We start from the raw sequence: 18,517 nt of genomic DNA, 5'->3' as shown, positions 1-18,517 counted from the left end.
GTCAGACTCGTCATCACCACCATCACTGTCATGTTGTGCGGCTGCCTCGTCCCCTATCCCTTCCTGTGATTCCATCTCCAAATCCAGCTCCTCTTCAGGTCCTGTTTCCTCATCCTCCTCCTCCTCCTCAACATCCATAGCCAGATGTGATCCTTCCTCCATCCTTTGCTGAATCATCGCTGTGAGCGTTTGCTCCATAATGAATATCAGCGGCATAACATCGTTCATTCCGCTAGCGTCACGGCTCACAAATCGTGTGGCCTCTTCAAAGGGCCTCAAAACGCGACATGCGTCTCTAACCAGCTGCCAGTGCCTGAGCTCGAAATTACACTGGCTCCAAACGCTGCCCGTCTGCTGCATCAGGAAATCATTCACGGCTTTCCGCTGTTCGTACAGACGGTCCAACATGTGCAGGGTGGAATTCCATCGTGTTGGAACGTCGCAAATCAGGCTGTGTTCTGGGAGATTGTTTTGACGCTGCAAGTCCAGGAGGGCGTGCTTAAATGCATACGAACGTCTAAAGCGAACGCAAACCCTCCTGGACATGGCCAGCACACCCTTCAAACCAACATATGACTTTAAGAAGCGTGTTATGACCAGATTGATCACATGTGCCATGCAAGGAGCGTGTGTCAGGTGACCTAGACGCAGTGCAGCCACAACGTTCTTGCCGTTATCAGAGACAACATTGCCCAGTGTGAGTTTCAGAGGAGACAGCCAGCGTGCGATTTCCTCCTTGATGCACAGCAGCAGCTCCTGCCCTGTGTGGCTTTTCTCGCCCAGGCTCAGCAGGTGTAAGACAGCGTTGTGGCGCTTCACCTTGCACCTATGAAAAGAGGAGGGAGGAGGAGTGGAAGATACGCTGTGTCCTGTCGGGGACGGGAAGACCTCCAAGGAGGAAGGCAAGGAGGAGGAGGAGGAGTAGGAGGAGAAGGATGGTAGGCGCCTGGTGTCCGGAGTTGAACTAGAAACATACAAGCGTGGAGGTGGTAATGCCTGGCATTGCTGCGGTGGTGCATCGGACTGCAAAATATTGACCCAGTGGGCCGTGAAAGACATGTACTGTCCCTGCCCATAGTTGCTGTTCCACGTGTCGACGGTGGCATGTAAACTGCTGCACACGGATAATTGCAAGGACTTGGACACCTTTTCCTCCACATGCTTGTGCAAGGCAGGGACAGCTGTTTTGGAGAAGTAATGTCGGCTAGGTATTCGCCACCTAGGCTGAGCGCACGCCATCAATTGCTTGAAGCCGGCGGAGTCGACCAGGTGGTACGGCAGCGACTGCACCACCAACAACTTTGCCAGGTGTGAATTAAGCCGCACGACAAGTGGATGACTGGGTATATATTGTTGCTTATTGGACAACGATTCCGTAATGGATAACTGACGGGACATAGGAGGAGCACTAGATGACAGTGATGATGATGATGACAACGACATGGTGGATAAGGCCTGGCTACTACTTAGATGACAGGGACTCGGAGCAGCAGCAGCAGCGGAAGAGGGGTCTTCATTAGATGTACATGATGGTGGGGCATGTTGATTGTCCCACATGGCCTTGTGATGCCGTTCCATGTGTTTACGTAGAGCAGTAGTTCCTACATTGCTGCCCTGCCCACGCCTTACTTTCTGCTTGCAGATACGGCACTGTGCCATGTTTTCCTCCTCTGGGAAGGTACAGAAAAATTGCCACACGGCAGAGTACCGTAAAGAGGTAGTACCACGTCCACCACCACCACCACCACCACCACAACCACCCGAGCTTGCCCCTTGTCTGGCAGGCTTTTTTCGGGAACCTACACCAGCATCTGTGTCGCCGTCACCGGCTCCTGAGCTGACCCTACCGCTGCAACGTTTTGCAGATTGACTTCTGCCCCTACCTCGGCTTGGCTGTTTATCACATCTAGTGCCGCCACTACTACCCTCCTCCTCTGACGCCGTCATCACCTCGTCACCTGGTTCCCACGTCCTGTCTAAAACAACATCATCATCATAGCCTTCCTCATCATCCCCGCCACTTCTGTCACTGTGTTGTGAATGTGATGTGACATCATGGCGGGCTCCATGCCCCCCCTCATTACTGCGTCTGCCACCACGGCTACCACCACCAACACCCCCACTACCGCAGCTATGCGTCTCGGTCACCGCTTCCACCTCCACCACCGCCGCAACACACTCCGTTGGCTGACTCGCGGAAAACAAATCATCATCATCACTATGTTGTTCAGTATCTTCCTTCGCACCCGAAGAGATGTCTCTTAGGACTCTCAGGAAAGATGGCTTCCCGCTAGGAAGGGGGAGCGAAGACATAGATGATGGAATGGAAACGCTAGAAATACCTATATTACTACTGTCACCGTGCCAAGGAACTGTAGAGGATCTGGAATCCAACGAAACCTGGCTTGAAGCCAGATCGTCAGAGTCTTCCTGCTGAGATGACCGCGAGCCAGCCAACCAGTCCACAATGGCCGTATTGTCTAAAGTAACCCGCCCACCGGAGGAGATGGACAAGTCTGGCTTGCTGATACTACTACTAGCAGGCACATGGCAGCTGCTACTAGTGGAACTGGGCACATGTCTTGTGCCACAAATGCTGCTACTGGGTCTGGCACCAACAGATCCAACATTTGGACTGGAAGAGGAGACGGCATGGGTGTTTCTTCCTCTACCCCGTCCTTTCACAACCTTTTTTTTCCCAGACATTTCAGAGCCCCTTTTAAAAGCGTATTCACACACGGACACTGGCTTGGCAAATGGCAATGAATGAGAATTTCAATCAGCCTCGCTGCAGTGCACTCAGGGAATGCTGGGCTTTGTAGTACTACTAGGCTGCCTGTATGGCAAGTTGGATTGTTATCCTGTTAATAACGGCCAGGGATGAGCCCCTTTTAAAAGCGTGTTCACACACGGACACTGGCTTGGCAAATGGCAATGAATGAGAATTTCAATCAGCCTCGCTGCAGTGCACTCAGGGAATGCTGGGCCTTGTAGTACTACTAGGCTGCCTGTATGGCAAGTTGGATTGTTATTCCAGGGATGAGCCCCTTTTAAAAGCGTATTCACACACGGACACTGGCTTGGCAAATGGCAATGAATGAGAATTTCAATCAGCCTCGCTGCAGTGCACTCAGGGAATGCTGGGCCTTGTAGTACTACTACTACCACTACTACAAAGGCTGCCTGTATTGCAAGTTGGATGCAATGGGGATGAGCCCCTTCTAAAAGCGTATTCACACACGGACACTGGCTTGGCAAATGGCAATGAATGAGAATTTCAATCAGCCTCGCTGCAGTGCACTCAGGGAATGCTGGGCCTTGTAGTACTACTAGGCTGCCTGTATGGCAAGTTGGATTGTTATTCCAGGGATGAGCCCCTTTTAAAAGCGTATTCACACACGGACACTGGCTTGGCAAATGGCAATGAATGAGAATTTCAATCAGCCTCGCTGCAGTGCACTCAGGGAATGCTGGGCCTTGTAGTACTACTACTACCACTACTACAAAGGCTGCCTGTATTGCAAGTTGGATGCAATGGGGATGAGCCCCTTCTAAAAGCGTATTCACACACGGACACTGGCTTGGCAAATGGCAATGAATGAGAATTTCAATCAGCCTCGCTGCAGTGCACTCAGGGAATGCTGGGCGTTGTAGTACTTCTAGGCTGCCTGTATGGCAAGTTGGATTGTTATTCCAGGGATGAGCCCCTTTTAAAAGCGTATTCACACACGGACACTGGCTTGGCAAATGGCAATGAATGAGAATTTCAATCAGCCTCGCTGCAGTGCACTCAGGGAATGCTGGGCCTTGTAGTACTACTAGGCTGCCTGTATGGCAAGTTGGATTGTTATTCCAGGGATGAGCCCCTTTTAAAAGCGTATTCACACACGGACACTGGCTTGGCAAATGGCAATGAATGAGAATTTCAATCAGCCTCGCTGCAGTGCACTCAGGGAATGCTGGGCGTTGTAGTACTTCTAGGCTGCCTGTATGGCAAGTTGGATTGTTATCCTGTTAATAACGGCCAGGGATGAGCCCCTTTTAAAAGCGTATTCACACACGGACACTGGCTTGGCAAATGGCAATGAATGAGAATTTCAATCAGCCTCGCTGCAGTGCACTCAGGGAATGCTGGGCCTTGTAGTACTACTACTACCACTACTACAAAGGCTGCCTGTATTGCAAGTTGGATGCAATGGGGATGAGCCCCTTCTAAAAGCGTATTCACACACGGACACTGGCTTGGCAAATGGCAATGAATGAGAATTTCAATCAGCCTCGCTGCAGTGCACTCAGGGAATGCTGGGCGTTGTAGTACTTCTAGGCTGCCTGTATGGCAAGTTGGATTGTTATTCCAGGGATGAGCCCCTTTTAAAAGCGTATTCACACACGGACACTGGCTTGGCAAATGGCAATGAATGAGAATTTCAATCAGCCTCGCTGCAGTGCACTCAGGGAATGCTGGGCCTTGTAGTACTACTAGGCTGCCTGTATGGCAAGTTGGATTGTTATTCCATGGATGAGCCCCTTTTAAAAGCGTATTCACACACGGACACTGGCTTGGCAAATGGCAATGAATGAGAATTTCAATCAGCCTCGCTGCAGTGCACTCAGGGAATGCTGGGCCTTATAGTACTACTACTACCACTACTACAAAGGCTGCCTGTATTGCAAGTTGGATGCAACGGGGATGAGCGCCTTATAAAAGCGTATTCACACACTGGCTGAGTAGTGAGTAGTGGATGAGCCCCTTCGATTTCTGAATTCCTGCCTTTTAGATTCCTAAAGCTTTCCCTTACTGCACAGAGATTCTATCCCTACAGCTCCTGTCTGTAAAATGGCCGCTGAGCTCCGTGCATAGACTTTTATTGCAGGCTTGAGCCCGCCCCTATGCTGCCTCCCGATTGGCTGGGAGAGCCGTTTGCAAGGCATTATGGGGTAGCCTGATGTCAGGTGATCTTCTGTAATCCTCCATTTTAGATGTAACATGTGGCAGGCGCCAAAATGTAGCCGGGTTCGGTCAAAACGGGTTCGGCCGAACCCGGTAAAGTTCGGATTCGCTGCGAACCGAACTTTTCCTGAAGTTCGGACCGAAACCGGGTTCGGTTGTCCCGGTTCGCTCATCTCTAGTTATAATGTCTTCATCTTTATTAAATCCATTACATCCTTACTGTTACCACTATATGAGTAATGTATGCTTTATATGGAATGTATGATTTCTAAAAATATTTATATTCTTTATATTGCCTTGACCACTGTATTACCATTAACTGACTTATCACAACCTAAGGACACTTTAATATGGGCGTATATTAGTCAGTATTTAGCGCCAGTATTTGTAAGTCACAACCAGGACTGGAATATTAACAGAGATAAAGTATAATGGAAAAATTTGTACCTCTTCTGTGTTTTGGACTCACTTCTGCTTTCGACTTTCAAATACTGATGCAAGATACGTCCATGCTCTACAGTACGTTGTGTTTAATTTCAGCCTGCATATTTCTAACAGGTTGAAATGTATTCATCGTATATGTTGACACTGTTACTTTTCTTTATCCGTAGTACAAACTGCCATTTTTTTCAAAATAATAAGTAAGACCTCTATTCTCTTTTATAAAACATTAAACAATATTTTTCTTTATCATACTATGATAGATGCTTACAAACATTCTATAACCCCCACATATTATCTCAAGCTCCCTTTCTGGCAAGGTAAAAGGTCTGTTACAGTTTGTTTTACCGGAATACAGCTTGGTCAGCTCTATGAGTGCAGGATAAGCCATTTCAGCCTCATGTACTTAACCATATTATAGATCTGTGTTGTTCGGATCTGTAATACAGCACCTTTAGAAATCTCTAGGCCCATGCTATACCCTTGTGTACCTGTGATTTCATGCAGAGACACGTGGAGTTTGTTTTTTTTACAAAAATTGCGGCATGCTTCAACACATGTAGTATTGCAGTTATTATCCCCTAGGGAGAAAATACAGGTCTGCACCATACGCTGGCACACCAGGTGCCTATGGGTCTGTATGCATGCGTCCCTATAAGAAGCAGCGGCTTCTGCTTAAATGATCTGTTATCTAAGACCCCAGTGTCTTCTTGACTCTCACTGGATTAAATATCTAAACATTTTAAAACTGCCCTTTATAAATGGTAGTGGGAGCTAAAAAAAAAATATTGCGTAAAACATACAGTACTTAATGAAAATGTATTTATTTCCTTATTTTTGTGGAATAATATGTTTAAAAATAATTACGCAATTTATCACATAACGCATGGGGTATCTCGCTCCTGAGTATAAACTACAGAATTTCATCAACATAACTTTACTAATCAAACTGCTCAATGTTTCTTTTTTTGTTTTTATGTTATCTCTTGTATGTTGAAATAATTGTCAAAACACAAGTGACCATTCAATATGTAACCTCTTTACTATGCAAAACACAACAACTTACAGCTGATTAAAAGGGTCAAGGATCCAATTATGAAAATATAACCAAGTGGTTTATGTTCTGTAGTCAATGATGTGAGGAAACATTTCACATACATCATTTTGCAGCCCTGTCTCCCTTAAGGCTTGTATGATTGGGAACAGTTTTTTAAACTCACAAAGCAATACAAATGATGAACAGAGATATCTACTTCAAGAAACTATATTTAATAGCCTCCTACTTGTGACCATTTGGCAGATTCAGGAAAGTTTTCTCAGTAACGAAGTCTCAGAAGTCGAGCCAATAAAGTGCTAATTAAAGACAGTATAGAAAAGACATGAACACTTGGAGCCAGAAGTAATTTGAAGCAAACATACAGGAATAGAATACACGAGTATGCTACTACTTCTAATTAGATATTAATTTGAGGTTAATATTTTGTTCTACAATGTACAGTTTTAAATATCAAAAAATAAATTAGCATGAATATTAAACATACTGTGGAATAAATTGTTATGATGCATACAGGTTAGTAAGAAAACAAAGATTGGTCAGTTTCTGATATATGAATACAGGGATGCCAGGTTATGGGTTTTTCAGACCAGTTCAAGAATTGTAGCATAAAAAAATCTGTCAGTCACACTTATCACCTAACACTTTCACTTGTGGCCCAATGCTTAAACAGTCTGAGGCCCCATGTACACAACCGTAGTTTTTATCTGTAATTACAGATCAGTAATATTGGATAATCTGCGGACCCGTTCATTTCTATAGGCCATGGACACCTTTACATATATTTACGGATGTGTGTCCGGGTCGTAGAAATGATCCGTCAAATATAGAACATGTCCTATTTCTGTCCGCAATTGCATCCCGGACTCGCACTTAGAAGTCTATGGGCGCTTGCAAAATTGCGGATGGTTAGGGATGTGCATCTGTAGACATACATAATTTGCAAAAGCTGTTGGCATGAAAGCTTTGTTTAATTTTTAAATTTTAACCACAACATTTTTATTTCAGTCAGATGCCATAAAATTGTGGTTGAGTAATACAGTTGTTTGTCTATTTTCTGATTCTTAAATAGTGAATGAAGAAGGCTCTGTACATACCACATTTTTGGTATGCACATTCCTCTATTTGCATCATTATTTGTAGTTTACAAAAAGTATATTTATGACATAAGACACAAACTTGTCTAAACGTTGCCTTAAGGGGATGAAAGGGGAAGAAAGAGGATTTTACCCTCTGCCTTGAAATGAATGAAATCTGCAATAAATCTGCAATAAGTCTGCAATAGAGGGGGCATGTTGCAGAGTTGAAAATTTGCAGCATGATTTCAAATGAATGAAGATATTTTTATGCAGTATTTGCATGGGGTTTAGCAAAACCCCAGTCATATGTATAGTATTATACTTTTTTGAGTATTTCCGCAAGATATACGCCATGTGTGGCTTTAAAAAAAGTGTTACATACGCTTTAGTTGTTTACTTGAGAAGAATGAAAGTTTTGCACTAACTTGTTTTCTATTTTGCTATGCAGTACTGTGAATGACTTTGAAAGTCACAATGCTTTTCTGTATAGCTACACAAGAACTTTAGGTATAAATAACAAAAAAAAGAATCCTCAACCATTTTTCTAAGTATATTTTTACATACGTAAAGTATATTGTCGATTTTCCATGAATTGAGGACGGCAGGTTACCCATGCAAAATTGGCAAATTTCTAGTTTCCCACTATTTCTAGTTGTCCTCCTGCCACATAGATGTCAAAGCATATGTTATCACCTATAAAGCCTAAGTCAGGATCTAAGCATCATATTCCTGTTTGACTGGTATGTTGCAAACCCTGGCCATTTCTATGAAATAGTGAACACAACCTACTATCGATTTTATTACTTATCATACAGAATCTGAAGAAATGTCATTAAGCTAGGTGGTTAAGGGTTAGTAAAAATAAGTAATCTCATTAAATATCCTACCATGTGTGATACTATCTGCTGGGTCCCTGTATCTATGTTCATGAAATTGATCAATCAAAAGGACATCATGGGGTCTCCCCAACAAATGCTCAACTAGTGCCTTGCCAGGCAAACTGGTAGATGGTTTTCCCTAAAATAAGCTGACCCCTCGCTGTTGGTCAACCTGTTCTAGTGGCAATCAGTCTGGGCTGTGCAGTGCAAGTACAGAAGTATTGCAATGTATTATAGCAGCGATCAAAAGTGACCATATTGAAGTCCCATAGTGGGCTTGAAAAAAAGGCAGAATTGCTGTTTTTTTTTCATACCACCACCCGCAAAGTCAAATATACCCTAAAAAATAATATCAATGAAAACATCAATTCATCTCGCAAAAAACAAACAGCTTGGTCAACAGAAAAACACAAAAGTTATATTTCCCAGAATATAACGACATGAAAACATGATTTTGTTAAAAGTGAAGTGTTTTTATTGAGTAAAAGTAGTAAGACAAAAAAAGCTATAAAAATGTAGTATTTTCATAATCAGAATGACCCATAGAACAAAGGAAACATGTCATTTACACCACACAATAAACGTCATAAAAAAATAAAATTAAAAAATAAATAAAATAAAGCTCTTTTTATATCTTTCTAAATGTGGATGTGCTGAGGATTGTCTTCGTAAAACTCTTTTATATACTAGGTTAGTGGTCAATCATGTCCGTGATGTTCCCTATCATAAGTGACCAAGATATCTCCATTTGATGTTTTTTTTCAAAGTCAAACTGACAGCAGTCCATGCAATGTCCATCTAGTTATAGAACAAATCGGAATGGCGCCTGGTATCTGGTCATAGATCCGCAATAGGTAAGCGAGGAACAGCAGACAGAAAGATGGCCAAACACACAGATCCTGAGCATGTGGCGTGTTACGTCAGGATATGTGTAATACGTGCGCTGACGTGTTTCATCACTACGTGACTTCCTCAGAGCATTGCACAGCAAAACCAGGAAGGGGTGAGTATTTAATATACAACCCGCCAATGAACTGGTACAAAACTCGATATAGTTAACCCTTAGAAGGATATATTGTGGATACAGATTAACACAAATATAATAAAAACAAACACGAATGATCCCTGCCCCATTGGGCGTCGCATTACAGGAAAAGGGGGACAGTAATGCAAAGAAAAAGCAGAAATAGAAAAAGCATAATAGCAGAAAAGAATATAATGATAAGGTGGTGCAAGCTAGGTCCCAAGAGTCGGACCACGTACTGGATACAGTCGCGTAGGCATAGTCTCGGGACCTAGCTCACTCCTAAAGAAATATACATAGTTTCAATTCACTGTTAATCCGATTACATTTATGTACAATATCAGGTAAAGGATTGTCGGGTACTCGTCTATAACCTGAGGTGACGAACTGTCTCAATATTTCCCCAATGTAGTAGTCCTCATTTAGGAGTACTACATTACCCTCCTAGTCACTGGGTTTTATTATGATTCCTTTTGCATCACACAATTCATTTAAGGCCAGGCAGTCATCATATGAGAGATTGTCAGACGGAGAGTGAGTCCAATCAATGAGTCTCAAATCACGATCAATTCCCTCCTTTCTTTTAGCAATACATTATATGTGTCCAAAAATGTTGTCAATATAAAAATACAATTGGATCCACAATAAAAAGCCCTCATGCGGCTACGTCGACTGAAAAAAAAAAGTGGCTCTTGGGAATACAATGATTCAAAATGATAGCCCAGACTTAATTACACGACCAGCAGTTTTTCGCCCAAAAACTCATGTGCTAGACCCCACAGGTCACCGTGCAGTCTAAATGGCATGTTGAAATTTATTCTGCGGGTCAGTACAATAATGGCTATACCAAATTTATCTAATTTTTTTATGTTTTACAACTTATACATCTTAAAAATCCTTTTTTTTTTTTTTTAAATAAAAAATTTCCATTATGTCACCATATTCTGAGAGCCAAAACGTATTTAATTTTTCGTTGACAGAGCTGCGTGAGGGCTTGTTTTCTGCAAAATGAGTTAACGTTTTCAGTGGTACCGGTTTTTGGTTGCTTTTTAATTTATTTATTGGGAGGCATGTTTGTGACGTTGCCAAAAATTAGGCAATACCGGAGAACTAATATTTTGTAAAACACCCAGATAAACCGCATAGCCATTTCCCCATGTACAAAAAAGCTTTCCCGGTGAAGTGTCCCAAACTGTAAAAAAGAGAAAGTCCCTAAAAAGTTGCAGAGTGACTTCCAAGAGGGGTATAAGAAAGGGCACCATTTATCAGTACGACTCCAGCGCCTGTACACAAAGGATTGCTTCAAAGCAAAACACACATCTATAGATTATTACTTTTATTATTTATTTATCCCATTATTATACCACCTTATGTGTCCTGAAGTACTTCGCACAGTTTACATATGCCCCGACAGTATAATTTAAAATACTCCAAACAAATTACTATTAAACAAATCGGGGCCCCAAACCAAATGGTGGTCCTTCTGAGCCTGGCAGTGTGCCTGAACAGCAGTTAATGACCACATGAAGTATTACTCAACTCAGGAGAACATGCTTAACAATTTACTGGATGGCATAAGCAGGTCACAATATATTGTGTACTGAAAAGGCATATCTGTAGAAAAACTTTTACTTTCTATAAAACACCTGTGGGGTTAAAATGCTCACTACTTAGCTGAATTGCTTGAGGGATGTAGTTTTAACATGTGGTAATTTCTCCAGGGTTTTTATTGTACTGGTATCTCAAGAATTCTGCAAATGCGATATGGCACCTGAAATGTTTTCTAGCAAAATCTATGCTGCAAAAACCAAATGACGCTTTTCCCCTTCTCAGTCGTTCTGTGCGCACGAACAGCAGTTTGGTATTACATCTGGGGTATTGCCATACTCAAGAGAAATTGCATAATAAATTGTTGGGGTGCTTTTTATCTCCTATATTTACTGGAACAATTTAAATGTTTACAATCCAATTTTAATTAAGAAAAACGTAATCTCAGCTGTCTATCGACAGCGGGGTCACAGAGCTCTGATTGAGCGGGAGGAGCGTGGAGGGGGAACTCTGCAGGATGTTTCAAAACATCTTTGAAGGGATAGGTCTGGATCACCAGGACGTTTATAGTCTATGGGCAGTCAGCAACTGGTTAAGAAGCATTGTTGTAGAACGTCCAAAATTGTAATCTCCATTTTACTATACAAAAAAAGTAGCAATATAAAGTAGAAATATGGAAAAAATATATTATGTATTTTGAAAGGTATCTGTTTGAAAAGCTAAAGTTTTAAACTTTGAAAACTGATTTTTTATTTTTTTTGTAAATTTAGATTTTTTTAAATAAATAAATGCATGACAAAAATTTACCACTAACATAAAGTATGATGTATCACAAAAAAACAATAGCAGAATAACTTAAATAAATAAAAGTGTTCCAAAGTTATTACCACATAAAGTGATACATGTCAGATTTGAAAAATAGGGCTGCATCCTGAAGTCCAAAATAGTCTTTAAGGGGTTAAGCCAAAGTTATGAAAGTAATAATCCCAGGTCAAAGCACCTCATCTTGGGGCCACTTAGCAATGGCCCAAGCAGAAATTTAAGGGAAATTGCAATCTAAAGGGTTGGGAATATAAAATCCCTTCATAGAAATGTGAAAAATATATAAAAATACCTAGTTTTCTTACATTTTTATAGATTCACTTATCTTTAAAAATGGCAGGAATTGACTAATGAGGTATGGGATTCACAGCAATTCTGAGAGATTCTTGTTTTGGATTACTGTTAAAGAATTATTTTGTATATTCTTTATAAGCTTTTTTCAAGCTAACAGAAAGGTACAAGATACAAAAGAATGAGAACGAAAGTCAAAAGCGAAATATAATTTAGTTGTGAAAATAAGCAAAACATTGCCAATAAGTCTGGTTACAGATAGAGTTAAGAGTTTCCCGCACACAAATTTAAGAGCAGGAGACAGGCTAGGAATTGAGTCTTGTAGTCGAGGATTCAATAGTTGAGTAGAATTTATAGCCAATTGAGGAGAATCCTGAGAGAATTCCCTCACAATCTCACTATTGCTGGCTGTCTGCTCAGGATAGATGCATGCAAGAAGTTCCCCATTATAAGGTCATTATCAGGTGGAAAGCATGTTGGGCACAGTGTTAAGGGTGCCTCTAGATTAGTCTTTTATGGACTCCAGTTCATCATTTATTAATTTTCTTTTGCTTATATAGTACCAACATCTTCTTCAGCCCGGTATAGAGATTAATATAAAAGTAGAAAACATGGCACTCAGAAGTATAGTACAAATATTTTATTCCATATCGAACAGTAGCACAAACAAGTAGCCAGCCTGTCCAATGGGCTGACAATCTAATTACCCTTATCTTAGCCACACATATACACTATGCTAATTTTGTAGGAGGCCAATTAACCTACCAGTTTAAGGGGGAAAACCCCTTCACAAAAAAGAGTATGCATGCTTCATGAAGATGTCCTTTCAGATTTGAAACCAGTACCTCAGTGCTGCAAGGCAAGAGTGCTTACCACTTAAACACCATTCCACCCAGACAGTGTTGACAGGAGGGTCAGCTGCTATTTTATTGGACCCGGATATGAGTTTTGTGTATCTGGCAATGATGGAGAGAAAATTTTGCTTCAATTGTGGCATGTTCGCATAGCAAGTCAGAGACGAGTTAACCTCAAGTGAGTCCTCATCAAAATGTTTCATATAATGTTTTATGTACTCATCAATGGCATCAGATTGGAGATTAGGAGATATTCTGAACATTCTCCTGAGTCTTCTTGTTTTGTCCAGAAGCTCTGGCAGACACATGAAGTCGACGAGACTGGCCCTACTTCCCAAAAAATAGAATGATCTCTTCCCTAATTCATACTACCATCTAGTGGTATTTTTATTTGATTATATCTAAAGAGTTAATTAAATTAGGGATTTAAACTACCACTTGCACTTCCTGATTGCTGGACTATTGAGCTTTCTGCCTCTAGTCTAGTTCCTCTCTACCTAACGCTACAACCTATTGCTGCTCATTTGTGTACCGAACGTGGATTCTTTCCTGACCACGTCCCTGCATCATGCTAAAATCTATTGCCATTTATCTGTGTAAACGTTGTTCGGGTCAGTTCACACGCTGCGTCAATAATGTGGATTTTTCGCAACAGAATTCTTTGTGGAAAATCCGCAGCATAATACAGTAGCAGCAAAGTGGATGAGATAGAACAAATCTCATCCAAACGTTGCACAGTGATTGGAAGAAATGCTCAGAAAGTGACATGCGGTGCAGAGTTTTATTTCGTAGCATGTCAATAGTATTTGCGTAAATGCGGCTTATTTGTTGCGGGCTTTCCCCATTGAATTCAATGGGGAAGTAAAACCGACACCAAATAGCAGTTGTTGCGTTTATTGCAGTGGAATCGAAAAAAATAATCTTATACTTCCCCCAGGTCAGCCTCCACGGCCAGGTATTGGTCTGAGGCCCGGTGGTTGAGGACCACTGTCCCCGGAGATTTATAGCCAGTAGTACAGTAAATTAATTGGCTGCAGGCTTGAGACCCATATATGTAACTATGCAACCTAGAACAACTTTATTCTATTGTGAAAATGTTTTCATTAAATATATAATGTTTATTATTGATCAATATTTGCCATTATTTTATAAAATAAGTTACATTTACGGTAACAAATTCAAGGCTAACATCTTTACGTGTTTTTATGTACTGTATTTTTTTTTTTTTTTAATTTCGTTTCATTTTTATACACTGAATGGGCTATACATATACATGAAATCTAGATATGAATCTTTCATATAGTAATTTTTTTTCAGCCATTCAAATGTTGACATTGTTGCATTAAGCTTAATGTTTTTTTTCACAATAAATATTTTCTCACTAGGGCCAGACTTCATTCATTTAATCCCATAAAATAGTAAAGAATACCCTCATTAGATTATGCAATTTTCTACACAATGAATCTAATTATTTGAAATGCCCATGCCAATGTATTATTCTTTATAAATTTCATCCATTCTACATTTTGTAGATTTTGTAAGTCAAAGTACAATTGCAACTGTCAGTTGAACGGCTGAATTACTTTAGAAGCTGCATGTTTATCATGTAGTGACTACAAAATGAACCTCAGTGAAATGTAGCTGCTCTGGAACAGAGATTGTTCCATTGTCTCTGCTTTCTTCTAGAATTAATTAATTTTAAATGTGTTTATTCTTAATGACTGTTTATAAAAAGTAATAACTTTAGCCTTCTGCCAGAACAAATGCAAGAGCAGATGTTGTGTCCCCACAAGCCACGAGCATGTGGGGGTTTATTGTTTGTTATATAGGTGATATGTTCGTAGGAAACACCAACAAAGCCACTGCTTTGGCAAGCTCTCATAACTGATTCACAAGATAGGAACAGCTCCATATCAATATAATCTTGGGAATTGAGTGCATGTGGCCACAGCTGGAGAAAAAACATAATAAAAAGAAAGTTGTTTTTACAAAGGGATACGGCACCTGCTCTGAAACAAGCTTTGTCGGTGGCAGAAAAAAAAGAGATGTCTTCAGAATCGTTCAGTCATACTAATACTAATGAGGAACACTTTTCTAAAATATTGAAACTCAGTGTGTGTGTGTGTGTATATATATATATATATATATATATATATATATATATATATATATATATATATATATAGTAAAGCAGAAAGCAGCAGCACTCACAAAAATCTGTAGTAGTGGTGCCCAGCAAGTCGTCCTGATCCGAGGATGGGATATCGAATATAGAAAGAGAAAACTTGCAGCACTCCAGTGTGGAAAAAATGGTGGTTTATTCAGTCAAACACAAAGCGACGTTTCAATCCTATTGTAGGATTGAAACGTCGCTTTGTGTTTGACTGAATAAACCACCATTTTTTCACACTGGAGTGCTGCAAGTTTTCTCTTTCTATATATACACTACCGCTCAAAAGTTTGGGGTCACCCAGACAATTTTGTGTTTTCCATGAAAACTCAGACTTATATTTATCAAATGATTTGAAAAATGACTAGAAAATATAGTCAAGACATTGACAAGGTTAGAAATAATGATTTTTATTTGAAATAATAATTTTCTCCTTCAAACTTTGCTTTCGTCAAAGAATGCTCCATTTTTTCAGCAATTACAGCATTGCAGACCTTTGGCATTCTAGCTGTTAATTTGCTGAGGTAATCGGGAGAAATTTCACCCCATGCTTCCAGAAGCCCCTCCCAAAAGTTTTATTGGCTTGATGGGCACTTCTTGCGTACCATACGGTCAAGCTGCTCCCACAACAGCTCTATGGGGTTGAGATCTGGTGACTGCGCTGGCCACTCCATTACAGATAGAATACCAGCTGCCGGCTTCTTCCCTAAACAGTTCTTACATAATTTGGAGGTGTGCTTTGGGTCATTGTCCTGTTGTAGGATGAAATTGGCTCCAATCAAGCACTGTCCACAGGGTATGGCATGGCGTTGCAAAATGGAGTGATTGCCTTCCTTATTCAAAATCCCTTTTACCTTGTACAAATCTTCCACTTTACCTGCACCAAAGCAATCCCAGACCATCACATTACCTCCACCATGCTTGACAGATGGCGTCAGGCACTCTTCCAGCATCTTTTCAGTTGTTCTCCATCTCACAAATGTTCTTCTGTGTGATCCAAACACCTCAAACTTCAATTCGTCTGTCTAAAATACTTTTTTCCAATCTTCCTCTGTCCAATGTCTGTGTGCTTTTGCCCATATTAATCTTTTCCTTTTATTAGCCAGTCTCAGATATGGCTTTTTCTTTGCCACTCTGCCCTGTAGGCCCTGAAGGCCAGCATCCCGGAGTCGCATTTAATGAAGCTGCAAGTAAAGGATCTGCCAGGCACAGCTTCGGGGTTAACGCCCATAGATAATCAGTCTGCACCTGCTTCTGTGTCTGTGAGACTGACTCCGTCTTCCACCACTCAGGGCTGCAGGCTTAGGAGTGAGAGAACCTATCACAGCCTGGCCAAACGGAGCTAGCTCCCGCCCTCTGTCTATTTATACCTGCCTTTCCTGTTCCTCCTTTGCTTGTGATTCTTTTCGTTTGGTTTCCTGGCCCTGCTGCAGCGTCTTGTACTATTGTCCTTGCTTCATATTGACCCCGGCTTGCTGACTACTCTTCTGCTCTGCGTTTGGTACCGCGTACACTCCTGGTTTGACTCGGCTTGTTTACTTCTCTTGTTGCTCACGGTGTTGCCGTGGGCAACTGCTCCTTTCTCCCCCTAGCTCTGTGTACCCTTGTCTGTTTGTCTGTCGTGCACTTATTGAGCGTAGGGACTGTCGCCCAGTTGTACCCCGTCGCCTAGGGCGGGTCGTTGCAAGTAGGCAGGGACTGAGTGGCGGGTGGATTAGGGCTCACTTGTCTGTTTCCCTATCCCTGTCATTACATAATTACAAGCCTATATACCTCTCTACCCTGGTCCCTCACACTACTATGGACCCCCTTGAGACCCTGGCTCAGCAAATGCAGGGTCTCTCCCTACAGGTCCAGGCCCTGGCTCAGAGGGTCAACCAGCCTGATGCTACCATGGTAGTGCCCCTCACCTCACCTCTTGAACCCCACCTCAAGTTGCCCGACCGGTTGTCAGGGGACCGGAAGACTTTTCTCTCCTTTCGGGAGAGTTGTAGGCTCTATTTTCGCTTAAAGCCCCACTCCTCTGGTTCTGAGAGCCAGCGGGTGGGTATAATTATGTTCCAGCTCCAGGAAGGGCCCCAAGAATGGGCCTTCTCCTTGGCTCCTGATGCCCCTGAACTTTCCTCCGTTGATCTTTTCTTTTCTGCTCTCGGACTCATCTATGACGAGACTGACAAGATTGCTTTTGCCGAGAGTCAGCTGGTGACCTTACGTCAGGGTAAGAGACCTGTTGAGGAGTATTGCTCTGACTTTAGGAAGTGGTGCGTAGCTTCTAGGTGGAATGACCCTGCCTTAAGGTGCCAGTTTAGGTTGGGTCTGTCGAACGCCCTGAAAGACCTGCTAGTTAGCTATCCCTCTTCTGACTCCCTAGACCAGGTTATGGCTTTAGCGGTACGTCTTGACCGACGTCTCAAGGAACGACAACGTGAACGTTTATGTATTTACCCCTCTGACTCCCCCATGATGCCTCCCGAGGTTCCGTTGCTTCGTTCCTCCCTGGAGGTACCTATGCAACTCGGGGCCTCCGTGTCCCCCAACAACGTAGAGATTTCCGCAGGAAGAATGGCCTCTGCTTCTATTGTGGGGATGACAAGCATCAAGTGAACAACTGTCCTAAGCGTAAGAATGCAGCCGGAGAACTTCCACGCCTAAGTGATCATCGGGGAGGTCACTTGGGTGCACAGGTATTTCCCTTAAATATGAAACGTAATAAAATCTTGCTTCCCTTTCAGGCCTCTTTTGGTGGTAGGTCTGCTGCCGGCAGTGCCTTCGTGGATTCAGGGTCTTCTGCTAATATTATATCTGTGGAATTTGCTATGTCTCTAGCTATGCCATTGATTGATTTGCCTAAACCTGTCCCGGTAGTGGGTATCGACTCCACTCCTCTTGCTAATGGTTATTTTACTCAGCATACCCCTGTTTTTGAACTCCTTGTTGGCTCCATGCATTTGGAGCAGTGCTCTGTACTGGTGAGGCAGGGATTATCATCCGATTTGGTTTTAGGCCTTCCCTGGTTGCAGTTGCAAAATCCCACGTTTGACTGGAATACTGGGGATCTTACCAAATGGGGTAATGAATGCATGACGTCATGTTTTTCAGTTAATTCTATTTCTCCCCATAGAGAATACGATTGCGCAATTGATTTGGTACCAGGAGCTAAGCTCCCTAAGGGTAGGGCTGGGTCTAAAAATATTAAGGCTGATGCACTGTCGCGTAGCTTCATGGCCAGCCCTCCTTTGGAGAAAGATCCTGCATGTGTTTTGCCTCCAGGTATAATCATTTCCTCTATTGATTCTGATTTGGTCTCTGAAATTGCGGCTGATCAAGGTTCAGCTCCCGGGAGCCTTCCTGAGAACAAGCTGTTTGTTCCCGTGCAATTCCGGCTAAGGGTACTTAGGGAAAATC

This window comes from Rhinoderma darwinii, chromosome 5, assembly GCF_050947455.1.
Source record: "Rhinoderma darwinii isolate aRhiDar2 chromosome 5, aRhiDar2.hap1, whole genome shotgun sequence".
NCBI lineage: Eukaryota > Metazoa > Chordata > Amphibia > Anura > Rhinodermatidae > Rhinoderma > Rhinoderma darwinii.
Note: the sequence above shows the minus strand (reverse complement) of the source record.